The sequence below is a fragment of the Somniosus microcephalus genome, chromosome 4, assembly GCF_052327205.1.
Source record: "Somniosus microcephalus isolate GS21.2 chromosome 4, FLI_Smic_1.0, whole genome shotgun sequence".
Classification (NCBI taxonomy): domain Eukaryota; kingdom Metazoa; phylum Chordata; class Chondrichthyes; order Squaliformes; family Somniosidae; genus Somniosus; species Somniosus microcephalus.
In genome coordinates, this window is record NC_140990.1 from 107265198 (window position 1) to 107284942 (window position 19745).

Below are 19745 nucleotides of genomic sequence, written 5' to 3' on the forward strand. Positions count from 1 at the left end.
GACCTCACGTACGCGCCTTGGGACCCGACCGGCTGCAGGTCCTTCAGCGCGCCCTTCTTCTCTTCGTACACCTTCCGCAGGGCCGGGTCCTCGACGACTTGACTGAGACGGGACTCCAGGTCGAGCACCTCCTTCCCCAACCGCCTGACCCGGGCCTCCCACCCCTAGGTCGACCCCTTCGTGTACTCCTGACAGAAGAGATGGACGTGAGCCTTGCCCACGTCCCACCACAACATCAAGGAGGGGAGCCCCCCTGCTTCCTTCTCCAGTCGGCCCAGAACCGACGAATCGAATCCTGGAACCGCGCGTCCTCCAGCAGCAGGTTGTTAAAATTCCAGTACATGGACCACCCCGGCACGTGCAGTGGAACAAGCTCCACCCACACCAGGTGGTGGTCCGTGCATGGCACCAGCCCCATGGAAGCCGCCGGAATGCAGGAGACTTACGCCCGGGAAATATAAAGGCGGTCGATTCTGCACCATCCTCCTCCAGACCTCATGCTAGTGAAGGCGCTGGAGTCGGGGTGGAGATGTTGCCAGACGTCCACCAAGTCGAAGGACCCGACCAGGTCCCTCAACTTCTCTATCGCCGCTGGGCAATGCTGGGGGGCCAAAAGGTCCCTCGCCTCGAGGGTGCAGTTAAAAACCCCCCGAGAATGACGCACTCGCCCACGTCGATGGAGCCCAGAAGAGCGGACACTTCTTCAAAGAAGCGCACTTGCTGCGCACCGGACTGAGGGGCGTACATGTTCACTAGATGGAGCGGCAAGCCCCCCAGGCAAACAGTGACCTGGAGCAAGCGGCCCGGCACGTGCTCCTTGACCCCCAATATCTCCGGCTGAAAATGCGGGGCCAGCAAGATAACCACCCCTCTGGAAACGTTGGAGAGGTGACTCATGCTGACCCCACCTTACCACTCCAGGAGCCACGTGGCCTCGTCTCCCGGAACAGTGTGGGTTTCTTGCAGGAAGCACACCGCATACTTTCCATCCCGAAGGACCGAAAGGTTATTAAATCTGCGGTGAGCCTCCCTGCTGCCATTGATGTTGAGGCTGGCTATGGTTATCTTCATATCAGAAGCATAGTGCAACCTCTACCTACACGTAACGGGGGGAGGGAGCTCAGCCGCTATTCGACCGGCACTCCCTCAGCAGCCCAGTGAGGAATGACCTGAGCCGACGCAGCTCGAGCGGGCTCACGTCCTGGTCCGCACCCATGATTTTGACGGCGGCGCGGACTGACCCGATGAGCAGCGCCAGCTCCGACCACCTGTCGAGTGCCAGCCTGGTCTTGTTTTGATGACCCAGGCACGCGGCCATAAAATCCCGGAGCTGCCAGTCAGGAATGAGGGGAGACTCGGCGAGGGGCATGAGGTCATCCATCGCCTCATCGGCGATGGAATTCAACGCGTCCTCCGCGCCCATCACCGAGTCCCCGTACTCCTCTGGGGGGTCTCCACCAGCGACCGACCCGTCCGTCGCGCAGTGCGCAGTGAACGGCTCAGCCACATTGGCCGGCCCTGCCTCTGCCTGGATCCCACCCCCAGGATTGGTGGCAGAGGATTCCTCCCTGGGCTCCTCCAGGGGCGCCGGTCCAGAAGACGGCGGCGGTTCAGAGACCCCTCCGCCCCAGATGCCAGAACGCCCGGAGAAATCAGGGAGAAAACAAATTGAAATTCATCCAGGACGTCCGGCGCCAGAGGCACAGTGAGGGGGCCTTCCTCCTCCTCGCCACCAGTCTCCGACCCAGCGGATGGGGTGTCCTGCACTAAAGTTTCAACCAGGTCGAGCAGCCCCTGGGAAATGTCTGGGTCGCATTGGGTGAGCTCAGTTTCTTCCAGCACGCCCGAACCAGACCCCAGGCCGCCCGACCCAGCGAGGGGTAATGGTACTGATAAAATATCTAGTTCCGCTGCGGGTTGTTCCGCGACTCCCCGCACGGGCAGGGTCTCGTCCCCATTCCCAGGAGGCATGTGCTGGACAGACACATCTGCCTCAGCCTCCCGAGGGACAGGTGACCCCTGCCGAACGCTGGTGACAGCAGGGGGCGGGGTGCAGTACACGTGGCGGGTGACGACTCCCCCTGCACGGAGGGACCTTCCTCCTCCCAGTACTCCTCGTCTTCCAGGGGGTTGCACCTTCTTTTTAGCGTGGAGGGAGCGAGGGAGACCTTCATGTCTGCAGGGGCCTCCTCCTCTGCGCCCTCCGGCAGAGCAGATTTGTCGGGTTCCTCGGGCCCGAGCCCGGCCGCAGCTATTGGCGATTCCGCTACGGCCGTTGTGGCCACAGGCTCGGGAAGGAAGCCCTTCCCGCCCTCGTATGCTCTGAACAACTCCGCGAGGAGCGCGGCTGTCAGGGGCTCTAGGTTTAGGGGCCGGCCCTCCGCGGGTGGACCCGTCCTGAAGTGTTTCATCTTATGCAGCGCTTTCATTCCAACCGGACGGGCTCCCTCTCCCCCGCCGGAGGACCTGTTGGCATCGGCCTCTTACGTCGGCCCCGCATCGGTTGTTTCGGATGCGCGGCCAGACCCAGGGGGAGGAGTGGCCGCGGCGCCAGCCTTGGAGGTGGGGCAGTTTTTCCTAATATGCCCCAGCTCCTTGCAGTCATGGCACCCCACACCATCCACCATCGAAAAGGCGCGATAGGCGGTCCCCTCGTGGAGGACGACGAAAGCCCCGTCGGTGTCATCCTCCCGTGCCAGCTGAATAAAGAGCTGGCGCCGGAAGTAGAAGACGTGCCGAAGGCTGGCTTCCCGGCAGCCATGTGGGATAGGCGTGATCCCCGACCTCACCTCCCCAAGATGGCATAAGTGGGGGAGGAGGAGCTCACCAGGAACAAAGGGCGGGACGTTGGAAATCACCACCCTCTGCGCGGTGGCCTCGATGGGGTCCACCGGCAGGAAGGTCATGCCCATGGTGAGCCCTTTGGCGACGGCCATGGACACCGGCTGCTCCGACCCCAGGAAGAACACAGCCTTCCCGTACATTTTTGAGGTGGCGAGGATGGCTGAAGTGCCGACAACCCCAGCAATGGCCTTTACACATGCCTCAATGGTCATTGTGTGGTGGGTGTAGCTCTGCACCCCAATCTGTTTTGTTATTAATGAGAAAGGTGACAGGGCAGCAGAGGCAGCGGGAGCAGCCATGGCTTTGGCCGCCACCAACGCATATGACTTAGCTGGCCCCGTCACCAGCGATGATGTGGACGCCATTATGGGGTGGTTTTTAAAAAGAGCTACACTCACCCCAAGTCACAGGCCTTAAGATGTTGAAGACGGCCTCCGGTTTTTTAAAGTCCTCCCTTGAGCAGAGGGCGCTGTTAAATTGAAGGCACACCTCTCCCCTTATTGATTGGAATTGGGAGAGGGGCCTTCTCCCCTCTGCTGAAGTGGCAATTAATTAATAGGTGGAAAAGAGGTGCCTCTTGAGAGAGACAAAGAGAGAGAGAGAGGGGGGTGGGAAGGAGGGAGGCCGCAAAAGGCAGGGTCCCCACTCATGATGGTGGGTGGGTGGCTGCCGGCAGGGGTGCACTCTCCGATGGGAAATAAAGTCTCTAATGGTGTTCTTCTGGCAGGGGGAGAAGATGTCTTCGCCTGGGAAAGTTGGAGATGCCCAGGCTCAGTCCTGCACCAGGTCTTAACGATGTTCAATGAAATTAAAGGCTTCACCTAGGCAGCTCCAGCTGTCCCAGGCCAGGCAATAGAAGGCGGGTGTTTGATAGTGGTGTGTGTGGCCTAGTGTTCTACAAGAGCCACACACACACACAGACACCCGTTGGTGTTCCGGTCTTCTTTCCTCCCGCCCGCCTACAGTACAAAGTCTTTTGGAGAGTGCACCAAATAACACCCACCTGCAGATGTTCAGTGAAGATATTATCCTTCCCTCCTTCCAAGCAGTTGATGGTGGGTGGTGGGTGTTGGTTGTTGCTTCTCTCCCCTCTCTCCCTCTCCTGGAATGGAGGCCAATTTGGGGAGGCAGTGGTGGAAAGGCCTCTCCTCTGGTAGGTGCTGGCCTCCTTTTTCCCTCTCCTCTCCTCTGTCCTCTCTCTCCAGGCACCTCAGTAGTTGCTGTTGCTGTTGTGGTAGTGGTGGTCTGTGGTTTCTACTTCTCCTCCTCTCCCTGGTCAAGGAGACCACCACTTTCCACTCTGTTTCAGCTCCAACCTGCAGAATAGAGAGCAAGGCAGAGAATGAATAAAGCTGGTCGGTCCAGTCCCTGTCTTGTCTCTGTGCCTGTGGCCTCACCTGTATGTTATTAAAGTATTTGTCTCTTGTGTCTCATTTGAATAATTGTCACGTGACCAATCAGGTCTGTATTTAAGCTTCCTGTTTCCTGTCCTCTATGCTCAGCTGTGGGTTCACCTGCCTGCAAGTAACAACTCTGGCTGTGTCTCTGGCGTTCTCGAGTCTCAACTGAACCTCCTTTCGAGTGTTACCATGTCTCTGTGTTTTCGAGTCTCAACTGAATCTCCTTTCGAGTGTTACCCTGTTTCTATGTTCTCGAGTCTCAAGGAAGCATCTTTCGAGTTCTACCCGGTCTCGAGTCCTTGGATAGGTTTCCTGCGCTTGGGTCCACTACCGAAACCCTAGCAAAACTGCCCCGTGAATGCATGGCCCCGTGACACTCACAATATTACCCATTCACCGATCATCATAACTCGCACCACGATCATTCACCCATCGTCCTAACTCACGTTAAGACCCATTCACCCATCATCCTATCGCATATTGAACTCCATTCACCCATCATCCTAACTCGCACCAAGACCCATTCACCAATCATCCAACTCATACCAAGCCCCATTCAACCATTATCGTAACTCACACCAAGCCCCAATCACCCATCATCTTAACTAACACCCAAACACATACACCCATCGTCCAAACTTACACAAGCACCCATTCCCGCATCATCCTAGCTCACACCAAGCCCCATTCACCGATCACCCTAACTCACACCAAGCCGCTTTCAACAATCATACTAACTCACACCAAGAACCATTCACCTATCATCCTAACTCACAACAAGCCCATTCACCCATCATCCATAATCACAACAAAACACATTCAGCCATCCCCCTAACTCACAAAAAGACCCAATCATCTATCATCATAACTCACACAAAGCCCATTCAATCATCAATCTAATTCACAACAAAACACATTCAGCCATCATACAAACTCACACCAAGCGCCATTCACACATCGTCCGTACTCAAAGCATGACCCATTCACCCATCACCAAAGTCTTACCAAGATCATTCACCCATCATCGTCACTCACACCAAGAACCATTCCCCATCATCGTAACTCACAACATGATCCATTCAACCATCATCCTAACTCAAACCAAGATGATTCACCCATCATCCTAACTCACATTAAGACCCATTCACCCATCATCCTATTTCATACCAAGCCCATTCTCCCATTGTCCTAACTCACAGCAAGACCAATTCACCCATCATCCTAACTCACACCAAGCCCATTCTCCCATCATCCTAACTCCCAACAAGGCCCATTCACCCATCATCCTAACTCACACCAAGATCATTCTCCCATCATCCTAACTCACATTAAGACCCATTCACCCATCACCCTATTTCACACCAAGCCCATTCTCCCATTGTCCTAACTCTCAGCAAGACCCATTCACACATCATCCTAACTCACACCAAGCCCATTCACCATTATACTAACTCAGCACAAGCCCTTAAAACTTATGATCCTAACTCACTACAAGCTCCAGTCAGTCAACATTGTAAATCGCAGCAAGATTCATTCACCCATCATCCTATCCCATCCAAACTCCATTCACCCTTCATCCTAATTCACAAAAGGACCCATTCACCTATCATCCTAACACACACGAAGCACGAGTCATGTATCATCTTAACTCACACCCAGCCCATTCAGCCATCATCCTAACTCACACCAAGACAAATTCAACCATCATCCTAAGTCACACAAAAGCCATTCACCCATCATCGAAACTCACACCAAGCCCTGTTCACACATCATCCTATCTCACACCAAGATCAATTCACCCATCATTCTACTCACACCAAATCCATTCACCCACCATCATATCTCACACGAAGACAAATTCAAACATCATCCTACTCACACCAAGACCCATTCACCCATCATCCTATCTCACACGAAGACCGATTCACACATCATCCTACATCAAACAAGACCAATCACCCATCATCGAACCACACACCAAGCCCCATTCACACATCATCATAACTCACACCAGGCCGCATTCACCCATCATCCTAACTCGCACCAAGACCTATTCATCTATCATCCAAACACACAACAAGCCCATTCACCCATCATCCTTACTCACAACAAAACACATTCTCCCATAATCCTTACTCAGACCAAGCCCCATTCACCCGTCATCCTAATGCACACCAAGCCCCGTTCACCCATCCTCCTTACTCACAAGAAGACCCAATTATCTATCAGCGTAACTCACACCAAGCCCATTCAATCATCATTCTAATTCACAAGACCCATTCACCAATCATCCAAACTCACACCAAGATCATTCACCCATCATCGTAACTCACACCAAGACCCATTCACCCATCATCGTAACTCACAAAATGACCCATTCACCCAACATCCTAACTCACACCAAGATCATTCCCCCATAATCCTCACTCACATTAAGACCCATTCAACCATCATCTTAATTCACACCAAGCCCATTCACCCATTGTGCTAACTCACAGCAAAACTCATTCACGCATCATCCTAACTCCCACCAAGCCCATTCTCCCATCATCCGAAATCACAACAAGATCCATTCGCGCCTCATTGTAAATCACACCAAGACCCACTCACCCATAATACTAACTCACACCAAGACCCATTCACCCATCATCCAAACTGACAGCAAGACACATTCAAACATCATCCTATCTCACACCGAGTCCCATTCACCCATCATCCTAACTCACAGCAAGACTATTCACCCATCATTCTAACTCACACTGTGCCATATTCACCCATCATCCGAACTCACTACACGCTCCATTCAACCATAATCCTAAATCAGACCAAGTACCAATCATGCAATATTCTATCTCACACCAAGACCCATTCACCAATCATACTAAATCACTTAAAGACTCATTCACCCATCATGCTAACCGACACCAACCCTCATTCACCCATCATCCTAACACACACTAAGACAAATTAACTCATCATCCTACCTCACCGCAAGACACATTCACCCATCATCTTAACTCATGCCAAGACACATTCACCCATCATCCTAACTCACAACATGACTCATTCACCCATCTTCCTAACTCACACCACGCCCATTCACCCATCATCCTAACTAACACAAAGACCATTTACCCATCATCATAGCTCACATAAAGACACATTCGCCCAACATCATAACACAGAGAGAGCCACAATCCCCCTCATCCTAACTCAAGCAAAGACCATTCATCCATCATCCTAATTCACACTGACTTGCATTCATCAATCACCCTAACTCACACCAAGTTTCATGCATCCATCATCCTAACTCACATCAAGCCCGATTAACACATCATCATAACTCACACCAAGCCTCATTCACCCATCATCTTTATTCACAACAACCCCATTCACCCATCATCCTAGCTTGCAGCAGGGCCCATTAACACATCATCCTAAGTCAGACCAAACCCCATTCACTCATCTATCTAACTCAAAGCAAGGACCATTCACCCATCACCCAAACTCACACCAAGTCCCTTTCACCCATCATTCTAACTTATACCACAAAACATTCAACCTTCATGCTAATTACACCGAGCCCCATTCACCGATTATCCTAACTCACACCAAGTCAATTCACCCATCATCCTAACCCACACCAGGCTCCCTTCACCCATCAGCCTAACTCATTACATGCTCCATTCACACATCCTTCTTACACACCACAAGCCCCATTCACCCATTATCCAAACTCACACCAAGTTCCAGTCACTCAACATCCTAATTCACACCAGGACCAATTCACCCATCAACCTAACTCACACCAAGCCCCGTACACCCGACATCCTAACTCACACCAAGACCCATTCAGCCATTATACTTACTCACAACAAGACACATTCACCTATCATCCTAACTCGTACTAAGACCGGTTCACCCATCATCCTATCTAACACCAAGACCCATTCAACCAACATACTTATTCACAACAAGATACATTCACCCATCATCCTAACTCACACCAAGCCCCATTCACCCATCATCTTATCCCACAACAGGACACATTGCCCCATCATCCTAACTTCTATCAAGTCCCATTCAACCATCATCCTATCTCAAACCAAGCCCATTCACCCATCATCCAAAGTCACAACAAGACCCATTCACCTATCATCCTAACTCACACCAATCCCATTCATCCATCATCTTAACTTACAAAAAGTCCCATTCACCCATCATCCTATCTCAAACCAAGCCCAATCACCCAGCGTCCAATCTCACAACAACAAGAGCCACTCACCCATCATCTAAACTCACACCAAGCCCATTCAGCCATCATCCTGACCCTCACCAAGACAATTTACCCATCATCCATTTCACACCAAGACCCATTCACTCATCAGCCTAAATCACACCAAGACCCATTCACCCACATTCCTAAACCAAAACACGCCCAATTTACCAATCAGACTAACTCACAACAAGACCCATTCACTCATCATCCTAACTCTAACCATGCCCCAACACCATCATCATAATTTACACCAAGGCCCATTCACCATTCAACCAAACACACACCAAGAACCATTCACCCATCATGCTAACGCACAACAAGACGCATTCAATAAATCATCCTAACTCACACCAAGCCCATTCAATCATCATCCGAATTCACACAAAGACCCATGCACACATCATCTTAACTCACACCAAAACCCATTCACCCATTATCCTAACTCACACTAAGACCCATTCACACATCATCCTAACTCATACCAAACCAATTTACACATCATCCTAACTCACACAAAGATCCTTTCGCGGTACTTGCAAACATACACCAAACCATTCACTCATCATCGAAACTCACACAAAGCTCCATTCCCCCATCATCCTAACTCAAACCAAGACACCTTCACCCATCATCGAAACTCACAGCAAGATTATTTACACATCATCGAAGCTCACACCAAGCCCCATTCACACATCATCCTAACTTACAGAAATTCCCATTCACCCATCATCCTAACTCACACAACGCCCAGTCAACCATCATCCTATCTCACAACAACACCCATTCACCCATCATCCTAACTCACACCACGCCCATTCAACCATCATCCTAACTCACCACAAGCCCCATTCACACATGATCCAACCTCAAACCAAGTTCCAAACACTCAACATCCTAACTCACACCAAGACACATTCACACATCATCCTAAATCACAGCAAGTCTAATTGACTCAACATCCTACCCCACACCAAAATCCATTCACAAATCAACTGATCTCACACTAAAACCCATTCATGCATCATCCTAAATCACACGAAGCACGATTCACACATCATCTTAACTCACACCAAGCCCATTCAGCCATTATCCTAACTCTCACCAATGCAACGTACCCATCATCCTAACTCACACCAAGACGAATTCACCCATCATCCGAAGTCAAAACAAGCCACATTTACCCATCATCGTAACTCACAACAAGACCCATTCACTCATCATCCTAACTCCTACCAAGTCCCAATCACCCATCCTCCTAACTCACACGAAGAACCATTGACCCATCATTCTAACACACAGCAAGCCACATTCACACATCATCTTAACTCACACCAAGACTCATTCATCCATCATCCTAACTCACAAAGAACCACATTCACCCATCCTTCTAGCTCACAACAAGAGGAACTCACCCATCATCCTAACCCAAAACAAGACCCAGTCACCCATCATCCTAACACACACCAAGATGCATTCATCCATCATCCTAATACACAATAGGACCCATTCACCCATCATCCTAACTCACACCAAGCCCATTCACACATCATCCTAACTCACACAAAGACCCAATCACACATCATCCTAATTCACACTAAGATCCATTCACAGATCATTCTAACACACATCAAAACCATTTACACATCATCGAAGCTCACGCCAAGCCACATTCACCTATCATCCTATCTCACACAAATTCCCATTCACCCATCATCCTAACTCACACAAAGACCCATTCACCCATCATCCTAACTCACACAACGCCCATGCAACCATCATCCAAACTCACAACAAGACCCATTCACCTATCATCCAAACGCACACCAAGCCCATTCACCCATCATCGGAACTCATACAAAGACCCATTCAGCCATCATCCCAACACACAGCAAGTCCCATTCAACCATCGTTCTAGCTAACAGTAAGACCAATTCACACATCATCCGAACCCACAACAAGACCCAATCAACCAACAACATATCTCACACCAAGCCCAGTCACCCATTATCCTAACTCACAACAAGAACCATCGACCATCATCCTAACTCACACCATGCACATTCAACCATCATCCAAACTCACAAGACACATTCACCCATCATCCGACCTCACACCAAGAACAATTCACCCATCATCCTAACTCACACAAAGACCTATTCACACATCATCCTAAATCACACCAAGACACATTCACCCGTCATACTTACTCAGAGCGAGCCTTATTCACCCATCATCCTTACTCACACCAAGACCAATTTACCCATCATCCTAACTCAGGCAGTGCCACATTCACCCATCATCTGAACTCAAACAAAGACAATTCACCCATCATCCTATCTCACACTGAGCTCAATTCAACCATCATGCTAACTCAGACCAAGACCCATTCAAGAATCGTCCTAACTCACGACAAAATCCATTCACCAATCATTCTAACTTATATCATACCCGATTGACACATCATCGGAACTCACACCAAGACTCATTCACCCATCATCTTAACACACACCAACCCCATATACCCAGCATCCTAGCTTACACCAAGACACATTCACTCATCATCCTAAGTCACACCGAGACTCATTCACCCATCATTTAACTCACCCCAAGAAACATTCACCCGTCATCCTAAGCCACACCGTGCCCCCTTCCCCCTTTATCCTAACTCACTACAAACTCCATTCACCCATCATCCTAACTCAACACAAGCCCCATTCACCCATGACCCTATCTCACGCCAAGTTCCAAATACTCAACAACATATTTCACACCAAGACCCATTCAACCATCATCCTAATTCAAACGAGATTCATTCACACATCATCCTATCCCACACCAAACTTCATTCACCCATCAACCTATCTCAAATTAAGACCCATTCACTCAACATCCTAACACACATGAAGCACGATTCACACATCATTTTAACTCGCACCAAACCCATTCAGACATCTTCCTAACTCTCACCAAGACAATTTACCCATCATCCTAACTCACACCAAGGCCCATTCACCCATCATCCTAACTCAAAAGTAGCCCCATTTATCATCATTCTAACTCACAACAAGACCCATTCACGCATCATTCTAACCCACACCAAGCCCATTCACCCATCAACATATCTCACACCCAGCCCATTCACCCATAATCCTAAATCACAACAAGACCAATCACCCATCATCCTAACGCACACCAAGCGCATTCACCCATCACCCTAACTCACAACAAGACACATTCACGCATCATCCTAACTCACACCAAGCCCATTGAACTATCATCCTAACTCACAACAAAACCCATTCAAGCATCATCCGAACTCACACCGAGACCCATTCACACATCATCCTAACTCACACAAAGAACTATTCACCCATCATCCTAAATCACACCAAGAATCATTCACCCATCATACTAACGCAGACCGAGCCTTATTTACACATCATCCTTAGTCACAAAAAGATCCATTTATCTATCATCCTAACTTACAACAAGCACGATTGACACATCATCGGGACTCACAACAATCCCCATTCACCCATCATCTTAACTCACACCAACCCCATTCACACATCATCTTAGCTTACACCAAGCCTCATTCACTCATCATCCTACGTCAAACCGAACCCCATTCACACATCTTTCAACTCACACCAAGAACTATTCACCCATCATCCTAACCCATAATGTGCCCCCTTCACCCATCATCCTAACTCAACACAAGCCACATTCACACATTATCCTATCACACACCAAGTTACAAACACTCAACATCCTTAATCACACCAAGAGACATTCACCCATCATCCTAAATCATGGCGAGACTCATTCACACATCATCCTATCCCACGCCGAACTCAATTCATCCATCAACCCATCTCACACTAACACATATTCACGCACCATCCTAATACAAATGAAGCAAGACTCACCCATCATCCTAACTCACATCAACACCCATTCACCCATCCTCTTAAATCACAAGAAGAACCACTCACACATCACTCTAACTCACACCAAGACACATTCACCCATCATCCTAACTCAAACCAAGCCCATTCACACATCATCTTAACTCACACCAACCCCATTCACACGTCAATGTAGCTTACACCAAGACTCATTCACTCATGATCCTAAGTCACACCGAACCACATTCACACATCTTTCAACTCACACCAAGAACCATTCACCCAACATCCTAACCCACAATGTGCCCCCTTCACCTATCATCCTAACTCACCACAAGCCACATTCACAAATTATCCTATCACACACCAAGTTCCAAACACTCAACATCCTTAATCACACCAAGACACATTCACCCATTATCCTAAATCACAGCGAGACTCATTCACGCATCATCCTATCCCACACCAAACTCAATTCACCCATCAACCTATCTCACACTAAGACCCAATCACGCATCATTCTAATTCAAAGCTAGCACCATTTGGACATCATTCTAAATCACAAGACACATTCACTCTTCATCCTAACTCACAACAAGATGTACTCACCGATCATCCTAAACCACAACAAGGTCCATTCACACATCATGCTAAGTCACAGCGAGATCCATTCAACCATCATCCTAACTCACGCCAAGATCGATTCACCCATCAACCTATCACATAGCAATCCCATTCACCCATCATCCTAACTCACAAAATGACCCATCACCCATCATCCTAACTCACACCAAGCGCATTCACCCATCATCCTAACTCATAAAAAGTCCCATTTAACCATCATCTTAACTCACACCAAGTACATTCACACAGCACGGTGGCATAGTGGTTAGCACTGTTGCCTCACAGCGCCAGGGACCCGAGTTCAAATCCGGCCTCGGGCGACTGTCTGTGTGCAGTTTGCACATTCTCCCCATGTTTGCGTGGGTTTACTCCGGGTGCTCCGGTTTCCTCCCACAGTCCAAAGATGTGCAGGTTAGGTTGATTGGCTATGATAAATTGACCCTTAGTGTTAGGGGGATTAAATACGTGGGGTTACGGGGATCGGGTGAGATATGTGTCGGTGCAGGCTCGATGGGCCGATATGGCCTCTATCTGCATTGTGGGGTTTCTGTGATTCTGTGATCATTCTAACTCGCATCAAGCTCCATTCACACATCATTCTAACTCGCATCAAGCTCCATTCACACATCATTCTAACTCACTACTTCACCCATCAACCTAACTCACACCACGCTGCATTCCCCCATCATCCTAACTCACAACAAGACTCCTTCACCCATCATCCTAACTCACACCAAGACTATTCACTCATCATCGAAATTCAGACCAGGACCATTCATCCATCTTCGAATCTCACACCAAGCCCAATTCACCCATCATTCTAACTCAAACCAAGACCCATTCCCCCATCTCCATAACTCAAAACAGGACACATTCGACCATCTTTCTAACTCACACCAAGAACCATTCACCCATCAACCTAACTCACACTAAGATCCATTCACCCATCATCCTAACTCACACTAAGATCAATTCAACCATCATTCTAACACACACCAAAATCATTCACCCATCATCCGACCTCAGACCGAGCCCTATTCACCCATCATGCTAACTCACACCAAGACACATTCACCCATCCTCCTAACTCACACCAAGACCCATTCACCCATCATGCTAGCTCACTTCAAGTCCCATTCACCCATCATCCTAAATCAGACAGAGCCACATTCAAACATCATCATAACTCACACCAAGAAAATTCACCCATCATCCTAACACATACTGAGCTCCGTTCACCCATCATGCTAACTCACATCAAGCGCGATTGACACATCATCGTAACTCACACCAAGCCCCATTCACCCATCATCTTAACTCACACCCAACCCCATTCACCCATCATGCTAGCATACACCAATGCCAATTCACTCATCATCCTAAATCACACCAAATCCCATTCACCCATCATCCTAACTCAGTCGAAGCCCCGTTCCCCCATTAGCTTAACTCACGACAAGTCCCATTCACCCATGATCCTACCTCTCACCAATCCCAATCACTCAACATCCTAACTCACAGTAAGATCCATTCACCCATCATACTAAAATACAGCAAGACTGATTCACGCATCATCCTATCCAAAACCAAACTCCATTCACCCATCAAACTATCTCACACTAAGACCCCTTCAACCATCATCCTAACACACACGATGCACGATTCACCCATAATTTAACTCACACCAAGACCCGTTCACCCATCATCCTAAATCAAAACACGACCCAGTTACCCATAATCCTAACTCACAACAAGGGCCATTCACTCATCATCCTAACTCGCACCAAGACCCATTCACGCATCCTCCTAAATCACACGAAAACTGTTCAGCCATCATTCCTACTAATACCAAGACACATTCATCCATCATCCTAACTCACAAAAAAACCACATTCACCCATCATTCTAATTCAAAACAAGATGCATTCACCCATCATCCTAACCCACACGAGACACATTGACTCATTATGCTAACTCACAACAAGATCCATTCATCAATCATCCTAACCCATGCCAATATCCATTGACCCATCATCTTAACTCACACCAAGCCCATTCAGCCATCATCCTAACTCTCACCAAGACAGCGTACCCGTCATCCCAACTCACGGCAAGAGGCATTCACCCATCATCCTAAGTCAGAACAAGCCACATTTACCCATCATCATAACTCACAAGACCCATTCAGTCATCATCCAACTCACACCAAGTCCCAATCACCCATCCTCCTAAATCACATGAAGAACCATTCACCCATCATTCTAACTCACAGCAAGCCACATTCACCCATCATCCTAACTCACACCAAGACCCATTCATCCTTCATCCTAACTCACAAAGAACCACATTCACCCATCATTCTAGCTCACAACAAGACGCATTCACCCATCATCCTCACCCACAACAAGAGCCATTCACCAATCATGCTAACTCACACCAAGATCCATTCATCCATCATCCGAACACACAATAGGACCCATTCACCCATCATCCTAATCACACCCAGCCCATTCACCCATCATCCTAACTCACACAAAGACCCATTCATACATCATCCTAACTCACACTAAGACACATCCACGCATCGTTCTAACTCATACCAAGACCAATTTACACATCATCCTAACACACACTTAGATCCATTCACGGATCATGATAACACACACCAAAACCATTCACCCATCATCGAAGCTCACAACAAGACCCATTCACCTATCATCCAAATTCACACCAAGCCCATTCACCCATCATCTGAACTCACACAAAGTCCCATTCACCCATCATCATAACTCACACCAAGACCCATTCAACCATCATGCTAGCTAACAGTAAGACCAATTCACACATCATCCTAACCCACAAAAAGACCCATTCACCCATCAACATATCTCACACCAAGCCCAGTCACCCATAATCCTAAATCACAACAAGACCGACCGCCCATCATCCTAACTCAAACCAAGCACATTCACAAATCATCCAAATTTAAACAAGACACATTCACCCATCATCCTAACTCACACCAAGCCCATTGAACCATCATCCTAACTCAAAACAAGACCCATTCACACATCATCCGAACTCACACAAAGAACAATTCACCCATCATCCTAACTCACACAAAGACCTGTTCACCCATCATCCTAAATCACATCAAGACCCGTTTACTCATCATCCAAACTCAGGCAGAGCCGCATTCACCCATCAACCGAACTCAAACAATGTCCATTCACCCATCATCCTAAATTACATAAAGCCCGATTGACACATCATCTGAACTCACACCAAGCCCCATTCACCCATCCTCTTAAATCACACCAACCTCATTCACCCATCATCCTAGCTTACACCAAAACACATTTACTCATCATCCTAAGTCACACCGAGTCCCATTCACCCATCATTTAACTCACCGCAAGAACCATTCACCCATCGTCCTAAGCCATACCGTGCCCCCTTCCCACTTTATCCTAACTCACTACAAACCCCATTCACCCATCATCCTAACTCACCACAAGCCCCATTCACCCATGATCCTATCTCACACCAATTTCCAAACATTCAACATCATAATTCACACCAAGACCCATTCAACCATTATCCTAATTCAGAGCGAGACTCATTCACACATCATCCTATCCCACACGAAGCTCCATTCACCCATCAACCTATCTCACACTAAGACCGATTCACGCATCTTCCTAACACACATGAACCACGATTCACACATTATCTTAACTCACGCCAAGCCCATTCAGACATCTTCCTACTCTCACCAAGACAATTTACCCATCATCCTAACTCACACCAAGACCCATTCATCCTAACTCAATACCAGCACAATTTAACCATCTTTCTAATTCACAACAAGAACAAATCAGTCATCATCCTAACTCACACCTAGATCCATTCACCCATCATCCTAACTCAAAACTAGCACCATTCACCCGTAATCCTAAATCACAACAAGGCCAATAACACATCATCCTAACTTACACCAAGCACATTAACTCATCATCCTAACTCACAACAAGACACATTCACACATCATCGTAACTCACATGAAGCCCATTGTACCATCATCCTAACTCAAAACAAAACCCATTCACACATCATCCGAACTCACACCGAGACCCATTTACCCATCACCCTAACTCACACAAAGACCTATTCACCCATCATTCTAAATCACATCTAGAATCATTCACCCGTCATACTAACTCAGACCGAGCCAAATTCACCCATCATCCTTACTCACAACAAGATCCATTCATCCATCATCCCAACTTACATCAAGCACGATTGACAGATCATCGGAACTCACACAAAGCCCCATTCACCCTTCATCTTAACTCACACCAACCCCATTCACACATCATCCTAGCTTACACCAAGACCCATTCACTCATCATCCTAAGTCACACCGAAACCCATTCTCACAACATTCAACTCACACCAACAAATATTCACCCATCATCCTAACCCACAATGTGCCCCCTTCACCCATTATCCTAACTCACCACAAGCCACATTCATACATGATCCTATCACACACCAAGTTCCAAACACTCAACATCCTTAATCACACCAAGGCACATTCACCCATCATCCTACATCACAGAGAGACTCATTCACACATCATCCTATCCCACACCACACTCAATTCACCCATCAACCTATCTCACACTAAGACCCATTCACGCATCATCCTAACACACACGAAGCAAGATTTACCCATCATCCTAACTCACACCAAGAGCCAACCACCCATCATCCTAAATCAAAACTAGCCCCATTTACACATCATTCTAAATCACAAGAAAAATTCACTCTTCATCCTAACTCACACCAACACCCATTCACCCATCCTACTAAATCACAAGAGGAACCATTCACCCATCATTCAAACTCACACCAAGATCGATTCACCAATCAAACTATCTCACACCAAGCCCATTCACCCATCATCTTAACTCACAAAAAGACCCATCACCCATCATCCTAACTCACACCAAGCACATTCACCCATCATCCTAAATCACACCAAGTCCATTCACACATCATTCTAACTCCCACCAAGCTCCATACTCACATCATTCTAACTCACACCAAAACCCATTCACACATCATCCTAAATCACACCACGCTCCATTCCCCCATCATACTAACTCACACCAAGACCCATTCACCCATCATCCTAACTCACACCAACACCATTCACTCATCATCGAAACTCACACCAGGACCCATTCACCCATCAACCTAACTCACACTAAGATCCATTCACCCATCATCCTAACTCACACTAAGATCAATTCAACCATCATTCTAACACACACCAAAATCATTCACCCATCATCCGACCTCAGACCGAGCCCTATTCACCCATCATGCTAACTCACACCAAGACACATTCACCCATCCTCCTAACTCACACCAAAACCCATTCACCCATCATGCTAGCTCACTTCAAGTCCCATTCACCCATCATCCTAAATCAGACAGAGACACATTCAAACATCATCATAACTCACACCAAGAAAATTCACCCATCATCCTAACACATACTGAGCTCCGTTCACCCATCATGCTAACTCACATCAAGCGCGATTGACACATCATCGTAACTCACACCAAGCCCCATTCACCCATCATCTTAACTCACACCCAACCCCATTCACCCATCATGCTAGCATACACCAATGCCAATTCACTCATCATCCTAAATCACACCAAATCCCATTCACCCATCATCCTAACTCAGTCGAAGCCCCGTTCCCCCATTAGCTTAACTCACGACAAGTCCCATTCACCCATGATCCTACCTCTCACCAATCCCAATCACTCAACATCCTAACTCACAGTAAGATCCATTCACCCATCATACTAAAATACAGCAAGACTGATTCACGCATCATCCTATCCAAAACCAAACTCCATTCACCCATCAAACTATCTCACACTAAGACCCCTTCAACCATCATCCTAACACACACGATGCACGATTCACCTATAATTTAACTCACACCAAGACCCGTTCACCCATCATCCTAAATCAAAACACGACCCAGTTACCCATAATCCTAACTCACAACAAGGGCCATTCACTCATCATCCTAACTCGCACCAAGACCCATTCACGCATCCTCCTAAATCACACGAAAAAAGTTCAGCCATCATTCCTACTAATACCAAGCCACATTCATCCATCATCCTAACTCACAAAAAAACCACATTCACCCATCATTCTAATTCAAAACAAGATGCATTCACCCATCATCCTAACCCACACGAGACACATTGACTCATTATGCTAACTCACACCAAGCACATTCACAAATCATCCAAATTTAAACAAGACACATTCACCCATCATCCTAACTCACACCAAGCCCATTGAACCATCATCCTAACTCAAAACAAGACCCATTCACACATCATCCGAACTCACACCAAGAACAATTCACCCATCATCCTAACTCACACAAAGACCTGTTCACCCATCATCCTAAATCACACCAAGACCCGTTTACTCATCATCCAAACTCAGGCAGAGCCACATTCACCCATCAACCGAACTCAAACAATGTCCATTCACCCATAATCCTAACTTACATAAAGCCCGATTGACACATCATCTGAACTCACACCAAGCCCCATTCACCCATCCTCTTAAATCACACCAACCTC